Genomic DNA, 16,894 nt, shown 5'->3' with positions numbered 1-16,894 from the left:
TTCCCTGTGTGTATAGACTTTGTTTTTTTTTTTTTGTTTTTTTGTGAACTACTTTTTGAAATATGTTGAATTATAACAGCAGTATTGTTGGTATCAGGAATTGCCTTGAGCAGCGACACCATTTGGTAACTGTTGACATGGCAACAGCCCTACTTCCCAGTATTCCTTTGGTCCAAATCCCAACTCCTTGTGGGAATAGTTATGTCATATACCAAATGAAAGGCAGACTTCTTCTGCCCTCATGCTCTCTCTTCTCTTCATTCTTTTCTCTTCTTTCTCTTGCCCTTTCCCTTGACTTGTTCTCCCATTAAATTTCACCAAGTGGAACTGTGTTAGTTTTGTGTGCTCTATTTGGATGGGTGTGGTGGGTATTTTATTACAACGAGATTTTAATAACAACAAGTATGATAATTTAAGAGCTTGGAAATCAGACTGACTGGAAATAAATTCCAATTTGGGCACGTACCAGGTGTTGAACTTATATTACTAATATACAAGTTGTGGGTGATAGTAATTTTTCCCTATAGTGTTGTGAGAATTAATCTAACTCCTTGTAAACTTCTTGTGTTTTATTACTTATCAACAACATTGGGTAGTAGTAGCCATTGTAATTGTTTCATTAAGTAAAATTTGTAGAGTTGTGCAGAATGGAGTTTATCAAAGCTAAATAGGGGAAACTACACATAACTAAATTGTATAATCAGATTTATCTTATAAAATTATAATCTTAAAGGAAGAAGGTTAGAATGTAGAATAGGAAATAATGCTATGCTATTGTTAGAAGTGATTGAACATTCTATCAGAAAACTGAAGAAATGGAAATTCATCGATTAAGGTGGAGTTCAGTCCATAATATATTCTATATTATGTTAACATTATTCTTAAATGTGATTTTTTAAAATTGACTAACTATGTTTTTAATGAGAAGAATTAGTTTGGGTTTGAATGCTCTTTTTTTCCGTTTAGGCAATATGTCAGTATTGAGGGCACCCAGACATCAGAGCTCTGGAAGGCATGTTGATACTGTTTTCTTCTTTGTCTCCTGGGTGTAAGAAGTATAACAGATCTTAAAGATCTGTATTCTTGTTTGTTTAAAAAAATTGACACATGAGAGAGAGAGAGAGAGAGTGAGTGTCTGTGTGTCTGTGTGTCTGTGTGTGTATCTGAAATGATAACAATATATTCTTTGGAAAGTATTTTGTTCTTTCTCAATTAAATTTATTCATTTGTTCAAATTGGCTACCCTTTATTATCACAGGTATAGGAAAATTAGAATAGTACTGCTTTAGTGTACGTTGAAATATACAGAGAAGAGTATCTTAAATTGAGGACTCCGTTATCTCACATAGATGAGAGTTTCTGGATATTTTCTATATCTTTTTATTGCACATTAAGGGGAATTTGCTGCTATACTGTGTCTTCAGACTTTCTCTTCTGTTCAAATAACTCCTCCCTTAATGTAGGTAAACATACTAACTTCTGGGTTTTGGATAATTCTGTATCATTGAGTTGAGTCAACTGGGCAGTCTGCTTTGCAAATGAAATTTCAGGTTTATGTGTGTACTACTTACTGGTATTAGAAGCATTTATTTAGCATTTTTCTTTAGTTCTTTCTGGACAAGATAGCTACATTTGCAGTTTCATTTGAAAGTCAGTTTTTCTCTTATGTGAAAATACTAGAAAATTCTAGATTACCAGCAAGACTTTATTTTGTTCTGGATAGTTTTGACTCAGCTCTGAAAGGGATTTTTTTGAATGTAAAGGAATTGATTTTAGGCTAGGGACACTTACCTTCTGGTCTATTGTTCTTTTGTCTGGCTTATGTAGTGAGGCAGGAGAGCTTGTGTGTTCTATGTTTCTTTGTTCTGAGCAACCTGCTCTCAAAATCTATTTATACCTACTTATACCAGAATTACAAAAGTCTGATTGTAGTTTTTTGTCTCATTTTCTTCTCCTACAATCTGAACCTGGTATCCGAGTTGCCTGTTTTTCATTGTAAGAAACCAAAGGCCACAGAAAAGTGACTCTGCTGCTGTTAGATTGAGTCAGTTCATCAAAGCCATGTTTGGTGGAGCAAGCTTTTAATCCTAGCAGGTGAACTTCTATGAGTTCCCGGCCAGGCTGGTGTACATAGAACACCTTTTCATCCTGATACTAACACCCAGCTGGAGTGGCATTATTACCAGAATAAACTGAAAGGAAAAGCCGGTGCACATAAGTTCTTTAAAGCAATAGTCCTCCCATGGATGGTCTCTGAATGTTGGTGTTGGTGTTGGTGCATTAGAAGTAAAATTAGAATTGGAATAATTAGCACTTTGAAGGCTTTAAGAATGCTAGTGACTGTAGAGAGAGTATCTTGTGTATTTGTATGGATATATCACCTTTCAGTTAAAAAAAATTATGGCCTATAGGAAAGGGTAGAATAGAAGGTGGGACATCCAGGAGGCAGAAAGAATTCTGGGATAGAGCCAGGTTGGAGAGATTTGCCCTGGAAAACGTGACCAGACAGACTCGTGGTTCCTGAGCACAGGTAATGAGCCACATGGCGGAATGTAGATTTGAGTAAGTGGGTTAGAATTTGTCAGAGAAGAGTCTAGCTCTATGGCCAAGGTATTTGTTAATATATTTTGAGTCTCTGTCTTATTTCTGGGAGCATGGGGCTTGGAGGAAGAACCGGGTCCAAACTTCTACAAGTGACAACATGAATCGAAACAAAATCGAAATCTGAGCAATGACCAGTGTATAGTTTTGGTTACTGGAACTGGAGGATGATGTTCACCTGGAACTCAATCCCAATTTAGGTTGGGAGTGAAAGCATGATTTTTTCATATTAACTAGATGAGCTATTAGCGATGTGGCTTATGTCACCATGCAGACACTAAAGTTTAGGTTCTTCAGTATTTTTTAGAACTTAAAAGCAGACACCATGGTACCTAATCTCGGCTTTCAGGAGATGACACCAAGAGAACAGAACTTTCAAGGGAAGGCTACAGAGCAGGGAACCCCAGCGCAAGGAAAGACACAAGCACTATGGTAACCAGAGTCTAAATGCCTCATTTGACTGAGCTGGTTTCTTAGAAAAAATATTTCCGTAACTCTGTTGGAAAATTAGTCTCTTTACAATCACAAGATCTTCATTTGTTTTACTACCCTGCATTACAGTTCCAAAGAAATTGGCAAGTCTTTCCCATTGGTTTCCTTGTAGAATAAATTATAAAACCACAAATATTAAAAAAAAAAATCATTGTTTTAGAAACACATTAACGAGAAGAAAGACATATAACAGAGTAGAAAGGATCTAGATTTTGGTTTTATCCCAGTTACTTCTGTTTCCTGTTTTGTCAGATTTAAAAAAAACAATGGTTATTTTAGAAACGACCCTGTTGAGGAAAAACAGAATCTGGCCATCTGGATTTCTTTTCTGGAATTAGTCTTTCTTGGTTGCCATCATCTGCTTACACGGTCCACCAGGAAGGGTGATTGTAGACACATATTTATAATTTATATGTGTATCAGTTTTTCAAGTTTTCTAGGGCTCTTATTAGCTGTTAAATGTTATCGGAAAATTTTGAGATTAGTGATTTGTGTCAGTAGATCTTGGGATAACTTCCTGAGCTATTTGAGTCTTTTTTTGATTGCTTGTGGTCAGTTTCTTCAGCATACTTGTGTACCATGTTGCTTTTCCTTTCTGAATTTCCTACTTCGTATTATTAAACAGATAGAAATTTAAGTTCTAGAAAGCAAGGGACGTGTAACTGAAGGAAGTACACAGTACGTGTCCCATGCTGAACACTAAGAAAATACTTAGTGAACATCTGTCAAAATGAGGGGAAAAAAAACTGTTGTGCATGTTTGTTGGTGTTTCTAAGTTCCTTTGTTGCTCAGTCTGGTGGGTAGACTCCAAGTCAGCTGCTTGTTTTAGTAGTCTGCATCTAGATTTTGACCTGGGTAGGTGCTTGTTCTTTGAAAATAGCAGGAAACTAATCTTCTTTTGTCTTGCTTTCCATCACTGGCTGGCCAAGCATGGTTTTGCAGCAGAATATTTTCTTTGCTTACTTAATTAGCTTCATCTTATTAGCCACTGGAGTTTTAAAATATTTAACATCCTTTTATAATTCATATCTTTTTCATTTCTTTTGGATGGGCCACCGGAAGTCAAATACTAGAGGAAATGTTTAAGTTCCACAAAATGAAATATTCCTTTCCTTTAAAAAAGTGGTCATAATACTTTGATACTATATTCTTGTTTTAACTTCATGACATTCATTTTTGTATCTTAAGGTCTTTGACCCATTTGGAGCCTGTAAAAGTATTTGATAGATATAAAATGACTAGATTGTCTTTTACTAAATTTGCAGCCAAACCTGTGCCTAAAACTCCTTTTCCAATGCCTTTCTTCTACTTTTTTTCCAATACCACATTCTCCGTGAGTCATTATTAGACATCGCACAAAAATTAAATGTACAAAGAGTCATTTTAGAAATTAGTATCTTTGACTTCTACACATTAGCTCTATAAAAATCAGGTCTAATATTGACTTGTATTGTTAGATGAAGCATCTTTCGTGTTTTTTGGAAACTGATTTCTTGTTCCTTATACTAAGAAATTAGGTCAATGTAACCAGAGCATTTGATCCATCTGTGACTTCCTTTGTGTGCTGTTTCCTGAATCATCTCTTTGATGATTCCGTTTAGACCTATTTAATCTCTGCACATGTTTGGGGCCTTTTACAAACCCTTCCTGGATTCCCAGGATGTAGATGTTTTCTACCCTGTTAGCAACTTTACTTTTCATTCTACAAGAGCAACAATTTAAATTCTATTAGTCACATTCTGACTCTCAGTGATTACTCTTTCACAATTTTGTGTCTTGGTCTCTGATTTCTCCAACTATTCCTCCACATCCTTTCTCCATGTGCTTGTCTAGTTTGCCCTCCACTGAGGACCGTGTATCCTTGCATTTCCATGAATCTCAGATAGAGTAGCTCACTCTACTTGTGGAGAGACCCATGCACTCTGCTGCACTGTGGAACAGGTCAGCTAGCCCAGTGAAGAGGAACACTATGGTGTTGCCTCTCAGGCCAGGGCAGTGGGGGTGCATGGCCAATACTCAGTGGTCAAACATGAACTTTGCATAATTTCCAAGTGAGACTCTTATTTTAAAAGTCCTTAAAATATAAAGGTAATGCAACTTCCTTTTAAAGCTTAATTCATGGTTGTAACTTTGGAATATAATATATCATGGCTGTTGTCTTTGTTTAGTGGCATTTTCTGTTGGATTGTTATTGATGACACTTAAATTCTTGCAGATTAAATAGTGGACTGTTGTGAAAACACTGGATAATCTGCTCAGTTTGTCTTGAGTTTGTAAGAATGTGACATGTACTTACATTTTACCAGAAGCCATAGCTATGGGTGCTAGGATCTGAAAATATCTGTATGGGCTGTGTATTAGGTAAAGATGTTGATGGTTATTGGTCAGATAAGGAAAAGTTATTGGTGGGGTTGTATTTAAATGCTCCCTACATACTGGCTCCCAAGATCTGGAAGTCCTGAGGAGCAGATCCTCAGGTACCCCAAGTGATGCTTTGTAAACTTTGCTTCTTAGTTTAACTCATCAAAAATGGATAGAGTCTGTGATTAGGGAATAGAAGAAGAAAGGTGGGACTTAAGGATGGAGTGGAGGGTCTCAAGAGAGAGGAGAATGGGGAACAAGAGAGGAGACCAAGGGAGGAGGAAACCACCATGTAAGGAGATGTACCCTGAGCATATGGCCTGGAAAAACAGCAAGTAACAAGGGACATTATGGCATGGAAATAGGTTAGTATAGCTCTAAACCTGCCCTATTAGGCTTATGACCTGTAAATAAAGTACCTGGATTGTGTGTCTTTTATTTGGACTAGTTAGAGTAAATTCCTTTTGTAATTGGTGCCCTTGAGTCTAAGTCTCATGCTCTACTGAAATGAAGTTAGATATTATACTGTGTATTTCTGGTGGTGCAATAACTTTGCAGTTTTTCATAGAGTATTGAGGTGTTTCAATATGTGTGAAAAAGAGGCAGTGAGTAGTTTTTTTAACTATGTGCTACTGCAGTGTACACAGAATAGCTTTGTTTGGAATTAGCTAAAGTGATAGGTTTGGGTCTTGCTTTACTAACAGTGTTGTTTGTAGCAGAAAAGGTTCTATAACAGCACACATCATGCTTAACCTAATAATATTATCCAGAAACAATGACCAATTTCTTTAATATACTTATCCATTATTAATGGACTTCTTTATGGTTCAGGTGCCGGGCACATTTATACATCTGGGTGAGATTGCAAATTTGGTTTGGATATTACAAATGCTGATAAGGTGTTTTTCTATCGATACTGGAATAATGTTCTGTAAAGCAGTTACTACTGACAAAAATTGAGCTCAGGTTTTTTAGTTGAAGGTGCACTTGTTTCATGACAAATAGAAAATAATGCTGTTAGACTGTTTTTACCTGTGTGTAGAAAAACTTTAATGTTTAAGATAAAGTGTCATTATAGTATATAAAAATATTTACAAAATGTGCATATATTTGTGTGTGTGTGTTTGTGTGTGTGTGTGTGTGTGTGTGTGTGTGTGCGCGCACGCATTTATTGATGGATGTAGTGTATAGATGAGATCATCTAGTTACACTGACTTAGTATCTGGATATGGGAAACAGGGAACCAAACTTTCTAAAAATGATTAGTAAGTTTTTGTTTAATCAAATGGCTGGCAGAAACTTGAAATTTCTTTAACATATTAGTTTTAAGTTCTATAGAAAGTTCTTTTAGGAAAGAAAAAATAACCATTCCAAGAAAGTTCTTTTTGTTTTTCCAATTATAGTGAGCTGCATTGTTCTCCTAAGCAAGGAGGTGGACTTCATCCTTCTTACCACTTTCATCCTTGCCTACCCCAGGGACTGTGTTACAATGTAACAGGATGGTTTCCATTTATTAAAACATGATACCGTGAGTTCATTGTGACGTGCTTTAGTCTGAACAGTGCTGAAGAAAAAAAAAACAATTTTATTAGTTTTTGTACTAAGTATAGAAATAATGGCCATTCATGCAGGTGTTTGGAACCTAAATATTTGCACCTGAAAATAATAGAAACCATATTTCCTTAATAATTTAAGGAAAATCTGTTTTAACATAATGATTAAATCTTATTTTATTGCAGACCTAATATCAGATTAATCAGTGAGTAAGAATCCCGATTCTACGCAAAGAAATTGATTCTGTTTTGCTCAAGAGATGAAATTGCTTCTTGTGGCCATGAAGGCAGGTATGGAGAAGCTAAGTGAGTTCTATTTCTTAATGGATAGTTGATTTGTTTTATATTTTTAGAAAGAGTAAGCCTCGCAAGTCAGTTCTATAATTTCCACATATGAAATATATATTACAAAGGAAATATTTTAGTCTGAGTCCTTCATCTATACTACCATGTAAAGAATTTTAAATAACATAATAGTCCCTAGTGATTCTCCAGTGAAAACCAAAATAATAATAATATTAATATTAATAATAATAGACATTGTCATGTTTATCTTCCATCTGGTATAAAATGGTAAGAAATTGAAAGCTACATTTCTCTTTTCCTTTTTCTTTTTTTATTTGAATGGCATTGGCAGGGCCTTATTTGTCAGTCTTTACAAATAAGAAAAACACACCTCACAACAGTTCATAACTGCAGTTCTGGGCAGTCCGTCTCTTCCATCAAGTCACATCCATCAAGAAATACACAGAAAATTAAGCTGAAACTCGATTTTCTTCTAAATTAAAAGTAAACGATTTTCTACCATTGCTGGTGATCAATGTTGGCATCTGTGTGGTGCGTAAAATGTGGCAGGCAGCCGTTGGGCATCAGTGCTTAAAGCTATTGATGGGGGTGGATCCAGACACCTATGGAGATGCTGCCACAGGCAGCCAGCGACTAGAGATGTTACTCAACAGACAGTTTTCTGAGGGAGCAAAGCTTAAGTTACTGGGGGGTTGGCACTCTCTATGACAAGCGAAAAACCTATGAACTCTTAACTCCTTGGCGTCAGTGAGAAAGACCAGGGAAGAGAGAAAATTCAAACACACACACACACACACACACACACACACAAAAACACACAAACACACACACACACACACAAACACACACACACACAGAGTTTATGTTAGAAGGAACAGTGTTCCAGCCCATCATACACAACAGATCCACATAGTTGATGGATGCCCTAACCCTTGTGCTTTATTCTTTGTTCTATCACTTATATATCCCAGCCAAATTTTTCAAGCATCATTAAATTGCAATGTAATTGTTTTAGTTTTCTTCTAAATAAAGACAGGAGTATTATTTCATTATTTATTCTTAAAAAGTATCCTTAAAAGACTCACAGATCTAACCACTTATATAAATATCAGTCATATCTACTTTAAATCCTCAGAATGAGTATCTACTCAAGAGCAATTTTTAATAAATCTCATCAGGAAGCTGAGGGCAAAAATGTGTATAAGAAATCAATTGTTAGTGCCAGAGATGTTGGCCAGTGAGTGAATTTTCCCATAATTCTTAGATTAGGAGGAACATGCTGGCACTGAACAGAGTAGAAATCCATAACAGCATAACAGCATCAAGTCCTCAGGACACATAGCTCTCGGGACACATAGTCCTTGGAGCTGTCACACTGAGTCGCACCCACACGACTGTGGTAATGGGGGGGGGGGTGCATACTAGATCCTATCTCCATTTTAAACTTGATACTTAAATGGTTTATTTTATTTACATGAAAAATGCATGAAGCTTGGGATTTGCTTCTCAATAACTTGAGAGGTTTCTTAGTTGTTTGTAGTTCTCTGTGGTGATGTGAATGTTAGGAAAATCCCAGAAGCCACTGAGTACTAACAGAGTATTATTTATTCTTCTGCTCTTAGCAAGAGGGCAAGAAACACCTGTAGCTGTTTCTTAAGCAGGAATATGTTCAGTGAATTTCTTTAGTGTTTTACAGTTTTCATGGCACACATTCCTTTGTCATATTTAGTTCAAGTATTTTGTTGTTGTTTTGTTTTGTTTTAGTTTCTTGAGAATAGTATTGTCCCCTTGCTTTCTGTGTTTGTCTTTTGTATATAAAAAGGATACTGATTCCTGTGCTTTAACTTTGTGTTTTTCAACTTTTATCAATATTTATCAGCTCTAGGAGTTTTTTTTTTTTTTAAGATTTAGTTTTTATGTATAGAATCTTAAGGGCTGGAGAGATGGCTCAGTGGTTAAGAGCACCCGACTGCTCTTCCAGAGGTCATGAGTTCAATTCCCAGCAACCACATGGTGGCTCACAACCATCTGTAAAGAGATCTGATGCCCTCTTCTGGTGTATCTGAAGACAGCTACAGTGTACTTATATATAATAAATGAGTAAATAAAAAAAATTAAAAAAAAAAAAAAAGAATCTTAAAACCTGAAAATAAACATATATTGATTTCTTCCCTTCTCATTTGTATTTGCTTCATTACCTTGACTTGTTTAATTGCTTGACCTAACACTATAAGAAGTTTGTTGAGAAGTGAGAAGAGTGAACATCCTTGTCTTGGTCCTGATTCCAACACAAATACTTTGACTTCTTCTCTCTTATGAATGACTTTTGCTGTATATTGCCTTTATCAAGTTGAGGTAAATCCCTTGTATCTCTATTCTCTGCAAGACTTTCATCTCAAATTGAGGCTGTATTTTATCAAAGGTCTTTTATGTTTGCAATAGGGTGGTACTTGTACTTATGTGGTAGATTATGTTAATTCTCATGTATTGACTCTTTCCTCCATCTCTGGGATGAAGTTGCCTTAAGCCTAATGGGAAATCTGTTTGTGTTAATGCATTTGGTTTACACGTATTTTATTAATGCCTTGTGCACGTATGGTCATCAGAGATGTTGGTGTATGACTTTCTTTTTTGGTTGTTTGGTTTCAGCATCAGGATTAGACTCCCAGTAAATGTTTTCTAACTGTTTTTGGAATATCTTACCTTTTAAGCTTTGAGAATGTGGTGGCCGCCATTTTCATTCTTTTCTTCCCCTACCTTTATATCGGCTCAAATAGGATTCAGGAAGTAATATTGACTTATTGTCAATACAGATTACAATACTGTGCACACTCAAAAGGTATACTTCTTGGTTCTGAACCATGAATGATCTTGGTTCCATTACTATAGGGCAGCTGATAGAAGCTGAGGTAAGGTTATTGGGCAGTATCACTAGAGAGGCTGTAATTGGCAATTGTGAATTAGTTTAAGGGGTATACTGCATAGCTAGCAGTCTTTAAAGTGACCAGGTTGGGTGCCATAAGGAGTTGGTACACCAAGGTCAGGGTCTGAATCAAAAAGCTAAATGACAAGTTAGTACCATTTGTGAGGGGGGGATGTCAAGGACGTAAGGACCCTGGAGGAGTGTTTGATTATTTCTCCTATTTTTCTGATATCTAGATTTTGAGAAATTGGACAAAATTTCTCTAGATGTGGATAGTACTCACTGAAGACCCTGCTTGGTTTTTACATTAGAGTTTACCAACAACTCCTGTTTTCTACCTGGGATTCCATGGGTCTGGTATATAGAAGAACAGGGTCTTGCATTGCTGACAGAAGTGATTGGTCCTTGATCCTAACATATGTATCTGGAACGACCAATGTGGGCAGCCCCCATATTTGTCTGGCCATTTTTTGCAATCATCTTTTGTCTGGTCAAAGAGGAAGCAGACAAAGAGAACATAATATGTAGAAGGAATGACAGATATAGGGATGACAGTAATTTGGATTGGCTCCCAGCATGGAGCAGTTTCCTGATCCTATTGGGAAAGTCTGTTTGTTATCAGTGGGGATTCCTTGAACCTCAAATCTCTAGATGTAAGTGATACTATGGATGGAAACAATCAGATGAGAAGCCCAGGTCTAATCCAGTGGAGTGGAGCACAGATGTTAGAATGGAGTCTCATTCTTCTGGGATTGGGGACAAGGTGGGTGGTCTCAACATCTTGTGGAGCTTAAGAGAGCAGGGTCCATGAAGGGCCCTACCATTTAGGAGAGACAGCTAAGAGCTGCTGATCTGGAGGGGACAGAAGAACTTGGTCTCAAATGTTGATAGGTAGTGGACAGGAGACAGCGTGTGGCCTTAGTCAGTGTTGGTCAGTAGAGTTCCATAGGAGAGAAAGGGGGTGACAAAGTAATGGGGTAAGTCAATGGTCTAGGAGGGGAGCGCATTTACTTGAAAGACCAGGAATTAGTACTGACATCGATACATGAGTTTGAAAGGTGAGACAAAAAGAGGTCACTTGGGAAGAGCTTGTAGCCTAAAATGAGCCAGAGGTAGGAGTTTTGCCCAATCGAAGTTCCTGTGACAGTTTGACAAGAGTGGTTTTTAGGGAGCAGTTAGTTCTTTCTACCTTACCTGAAGATTAAGGGTAGTATGGAAGATGAAAATGCCAGGTGATGTCTAGGGCCTTAGACAGAATTTCAGAAATTTGGGAAGTAAATTCGGGACCATTGTCTCACTGACGGTATGAAAATTGGGGATGATCTCTTGGAAGAGGAGCTCAGAAACTGTCTGAACCCTTTTGTTAGTTGTGTGATATGCCTCCACCCACCCCAAGAATGTGTCAATCAAAACTAGGAGGTACTTGGCACATTTGGCATGTGGGTAAAGACAAGTTGCCAGTCACTTCCAGGAAGTGAACCTCTGCCTTGTTGGGTAGAAAAAGGGGTGCTACAATACCAGAGGTTGAAATCTGACACTTGACAGACTTTGGAAGAGGCAGTGATGGATTTTAAGAAACTTAAGTCCTTAGGAGTAGGCTTCATGTGGGTTTTAACAAAATAAGACAATGCCTTGCTGTTAGGATGAAAGATGTGGCCAAAATAGGACAGAATTTGATGAGTGTTAGGAAGTGAGAGTGGGGATGTGGGTTGCAGTGTAAGAATGTCCTGGGGAGGGTGAGACATGTGTAGGCACCTACGGGCCGCAGCTCTGGCTGCCTCTTCAGCTCCCTTGTTTCCCTTGGAGACAATAGAGTCATTCGTCAGGTGGGATCGGCAGTGGACAAACCCAATAGCTGTGTGGAGATGGGAGGCCTTTAGCATGGCCATAATTTGGTTTGCATTAGTTACTGATCCTCCTTTAGTCATAAGTACCCCATGCTCCTTCCAGTTAGTGGCATGGGTCAGGATGATATGGAAAGCATGTTTAGAATCTGTGTAGATGTTGAGGGTTTGTCCCTGTGCCAGTTGAAAGGCATGGGTAAGGACTACTACTTCAGCCTGTTGATTGGTGGTATGAGCAGGAAGGGCCTGTGCCTCAGTGTCTGACACTATGGGGCAGCTGGCTCTTATGGCTCCTTCATGTAGAAAGGAGCTTCCATCTGTATACCAGGTATAGATGGTCTGAGGCAAATTGCCCTCCTGTATGTGTGAAGGGTGAAGTAATAATTCCTCTAAGGTTTTAGTGCAGGGGTGAGATAAGGAGTGGTTAGTAATTGGTGGAGAAAGAAGATTGGAAAGGCAGGTGTGATTGAAAGGTTAGTGTGGAGTCTTCTATTAGTGCTACCTGAAGAGAAAGAACCTTGGAGGGAGGTAGATTCTGTAAACCTTTGAAAGGTAGGAGCTGTGACATGTTATAAGAGGAGAAGACCATTATAGGCAACCCAAATGTTAGGTTTTCTTATTCTTCAATAAGGAGTTCAGCAGCTGCTAAGGTACAAACACAAGGTGCCATCCCTGCATGGTTAGATCTAGTTTTTTTTGACATTTATGCTACAGGTACAAAGGAGGGTCCCAGTTGGTGACCTAAATTCCCAAATGTTGGTATCAGGAACTGCTTTTACCTCCAGCAATGTTGTCATCTGGTCACCTGAGCATCTGCTGTCAAGGCAACGGTCATCCATTTCCAGCATACATTTCATGTTACAGTCACACCACATTTCACATAAAAGGCAGATCCTTTCTGCCCTCTTCCATTCTCTCTCCTCTCTTCCCTTTTTCTCCTCTCTTTCTCTCCCACCCCTCTTCACCCCTTGGCCTTTGTCTCTACCATTCCAATAAACCTCTCCACGTAGAGCCCTTTGGCCTGGTGTGGTTTGTCCAGACGTGAGCCATAGAGCCTCTCTGTAAAAGACAATGTAAAAGGTGGTATGTGTATGGCTACTTAAAAAGACAACCAAAAGCCATCAGTGGCTGAACAAAGAGGAAAGTGAAAGGAAATGGATTCATTGGATTTCAATCAACCTGATAACATTTTACATTTTATGTCCAGGTTTGGTGCCATAGGAGAACAGCCTATAGTATAGTTGGTGACCTCCAAAGGAGCTGGGAGTTGGGTTGAATCTTGTGAAAAGATCAAATACAGAGAACTCATTCTGAACCGTACACAGATCCCATAGGATGCTTTATGCTAAGAAATATAATGTCAGTGCTGGAATATCGATATTGGTTAAAACTTAGACTTTAATACCAAAGTACTCATTTTGGTTCAAACTGAATTTGAACACCTGCAGCGTGAAATACTGAAGAGGGCACCATCCCATATTACCCCATGTACCAGCAGGTCACATGGCACCAATGGGTCATTTGGCCCTGGTGGGCTGTTCTCATCTTGACAGACTTTCTGGCCTGTAGCTCCAGAAATCTCTTCACCCAATTAGCTATGTCACCTTAGAAAGTCACTACCATGACAAACCTCAGATTCGAGCATCCAAATTTATCGGCTGGCTGGGTGGTGGGGGTGGGACTGGGGCTGTAACTATCTCTGGAAATCAGTTGAGAAGCTGTGTGAAGGCAAAGACTTAGTTCAGCTCTTCCTTCACTCCTTCATTGGAGTCCCCATGGAGTCCGATGGTTAGCTTCAAGCATGCTTGTCTAAATCAGTGAGGTTCTGGCAAAGTCTCTCAGGAGACATCCACATCAAGCTTCCATCAATAAGGACTTCTTGGCATCAGCAATACTGCCTAAGTTTGGTGGCTGCATATGTGATAGATCCCCAGATGGGGCAGTATCTAGATGGCCTTTCCTTAAGTCTCTGCTCCACTCTATGTCCCTATATTCCACTCCCTCTTGAGTATTTTGTTCCCCCTTCTAGGAAGGACTGAAGTGTACACATTTTGTTCTTCCTCCTTCTTGAGCATCATATGGTCTAAGAATTGTATCTTGGTTATTCCAAGCTTTGGACTAGTTAGTATCTACTAACTGTGTTAATTCACTCAGGATGATATTTCCTAGTTCTATCCATTTGCCTAGGAATTTCCTGAAGTCATTGTTTTTGAAAGCTGAGTAGTACTTCATTGAGTAAATGTGCCACGTTTTCTGTATCCATTCCTCTGTTGAAGGGCATCTGGGTTCCAGCTTCTGGCTGGAGGGCCTTTGCACTAGAATGCTTCCAGTCTGATGTCTCTCTCTCAGACATGCTCAAAAGTTTTTGTCCTGGGTGATTCTAGAATCCCATAAATCTGGATATAATATTTTGTGTAAAATTACGGAAGCATTTTAATTAAATTAAAATAAAGCAAAAGTTAAAACTATGGATAAACTCTCTTCCAGCTTAATTTTTTCTTGGTTATTATCAGTATCTGAGATACCTGCTGGGTGACAACAGCAAATTAAGAATTACCCTGCAGTCCCTTAACCATTTTCTATGTATCTGTGGTGTTGTGTGTTGTAAGAATGTTGATGGATGTGAGTGTGTGGTGCATGCCTGTAACTGTGTGGCTTTACCCATCTGTGCATGTGTTTTTGGAGTTCTGAGAAGGATTTCAAGCGTCTTCTTTAGTGCTGTTCACTGTTCTTGACATGAGTTCTCTTGTTGAACTAGAAATTCAGTGTGGGATTGGAGAACTGGTCAGCGAGGCCTCAGGATTCAGAGGTAATAGTTATGTGTAGCTATCCCCTATGCCTGGCATTATGTATACATGCTGAATATTCACACCCAGGTCCATATGTTTCTACCCACTGAGCAATTTCCCAGTCCTAGAGTGGTGAATGTTTGCTTAAGATTTGATAACAGACCTTAATTGTTTTCTGTTTTTGCTTTCGTTTGTAATTTTCCATAGGTAACTCTGCAGGTGGATATTATAAAACACACCTGAATAGACCAGAAAATAAAAATAAGAGTAGATGCATTACAATCAATTCTATAAATCGTATTTTGCATACTTACCTTGTGAAGCACAGTTGATATTTCTGGGTTTGCCTGTTATATAAACAGCATAGTTTGATATAAGGACAGTTTAGACTCTTTAAATAGAAAAGGAATAATAGAGATACATCTCTTGAAATAGTATAGAGAATGTGATACTTTATCACATGAGAATTAAAACTGAGCCACATAGCCTTCAGCAAAGGAAATGAGGGAGAGGTATGTATATACCTTTTGCAGCACAGTCTCTGGAATAAAACAAACAGGGACATTTAAATAAATATATAGAAGCGTTTAAGACTTCACTTCTCTTCCAATATTTGCAATTAAGAGTCAAACATTATATCTTGGAGTCATAGATCACTGTGCTATCTAGGATTGCACGATGAGGACGGCATAGTGGCAGTATAGCAAAATAACTGATAGGAAAAGCAGAGCAGTCACCCCATTAGGATTCATATGAATTGCATTTCCTCCCTGCTGGGAACTAAGCAACAATGGGTGAAACTGTACAAGTACCTCTGTAGTAATTTGGTGTCTTGGGGTTATGTCCAGAGGATATACAGCTGGAGCACATGGTGTTCAATTTATTTTTAGTTTGTCTGATTTAAAATGTGATTGCTGTTAGTAAACATTTTTGTGAAGATTGCTTGAAATTTATTTGCACTTTATTAGAAATTGTAGAATCATATTTATACTTTCCAGTCCTGGGGGTAACTGATGGTTGTACATGGGGAACAACTAAGTCAGCAAATGATTAAGTCAGACAATGCTGAAGAAAAGAACATGGGATACCACAGATACAGCTGCCTAAGAACTGATAACCACAAGAGTCTCTTCCCTCAACCTTGACTCCTTTAAGGCATTGGCTTCAGCATCGGACAGGCCTTGAGAAGTTTGATCCTGGGTAAGGGAATAGAACTAGTGTTCTACTTATTCTTTTGTCCAGGTCTTTTAGACAGCCTTGGGCAGTCCTGGCTCCCCACATTAATAGGTACTTCATAGTATTCATAAGACTTTCCAGCTGGATGTGACTTTTGAGTTTTCTTTCATAAGCAAGGAAGTGTTAGTTCACAGTCCTGTCTAACTGGCTGCTTTCCTCAAACCTGCCATCCTCTTTGTAACCTCTCAATATAATTGATAAGCAACATATTCTGTGGCCTTGTAGTCTCTCTGTCCCTTGCATCTGATTCCCAGGCCCCAAAAACCTTTAATGGTAACTCTACCTCCACTTTTTTTCTTTCTGTGATTCATTTATTAGTCTAGATCACAAGGTAGAGATCCTACCCAAAAAAATCATATGATTGAGGAACACCAAAATCCTATAATTTCTTGGAAATTAAAAATCCTCACTCTCCTATCTTTGTCTTTAGTATCCCATCATGGTTATATGTGGCCATGATGCAATAAATTACTTCATACTCAAGGAATTAAGCATGTTTTCCCTTCAGGACACTCGACACACAATGTATGTGCTGCAGTAAAAATAAAAACAACAAAACAAAACAAAAAACCCGACAGAACTTGTTCCCAGGTATACCCTAGCTGTCTCACTCCCTTAATATTTCTGGTGCCATTGGAAATAGCAATAATTTATCTCAGTGGCTCCATGCTGCCCCATCTACTTTCTGACACACTGTTCTTCCCAACACGGCACCCTGTCAGGCTGCTCCTCCCTCATTCACAGCCCTCTAGGTTGGGTTTCCACCAAGCCAGGCATACACATCCCAAT

General features: G+C 38.4%; 1 pseudogene; it reads right to left on the bottom strand.

Moving 5' to 3' along the window:
- LOC148006206 (polyubiquitin-C-like) overlaps positions 1–16,894 on the bottom strand; it is a 1,402,189-nt pseudogene that overhangs the window by 333,485 nt on the left and 1,051,810 nt on the right.

Source organism: Rattus norvegicus, chromosome 4 (assembly GCF_021556685.1).
Source record: "Rattus norvegicus strain SHRSP/BbbUtx chromosome 4, alternate assembly SHRSP_T2T, whole genome shotgun sequence".
Taxonomy (NCBI): Eukaryota; Metazoa; Chordata; class Mammalia; order Rodentia; family Muridae; genus Rattus; species Rattus norvegicus.
Note: the sequence above shows the minus strand (reverse complement) of the source record. Positions and strands in the feature narration are given on the sequence as shown.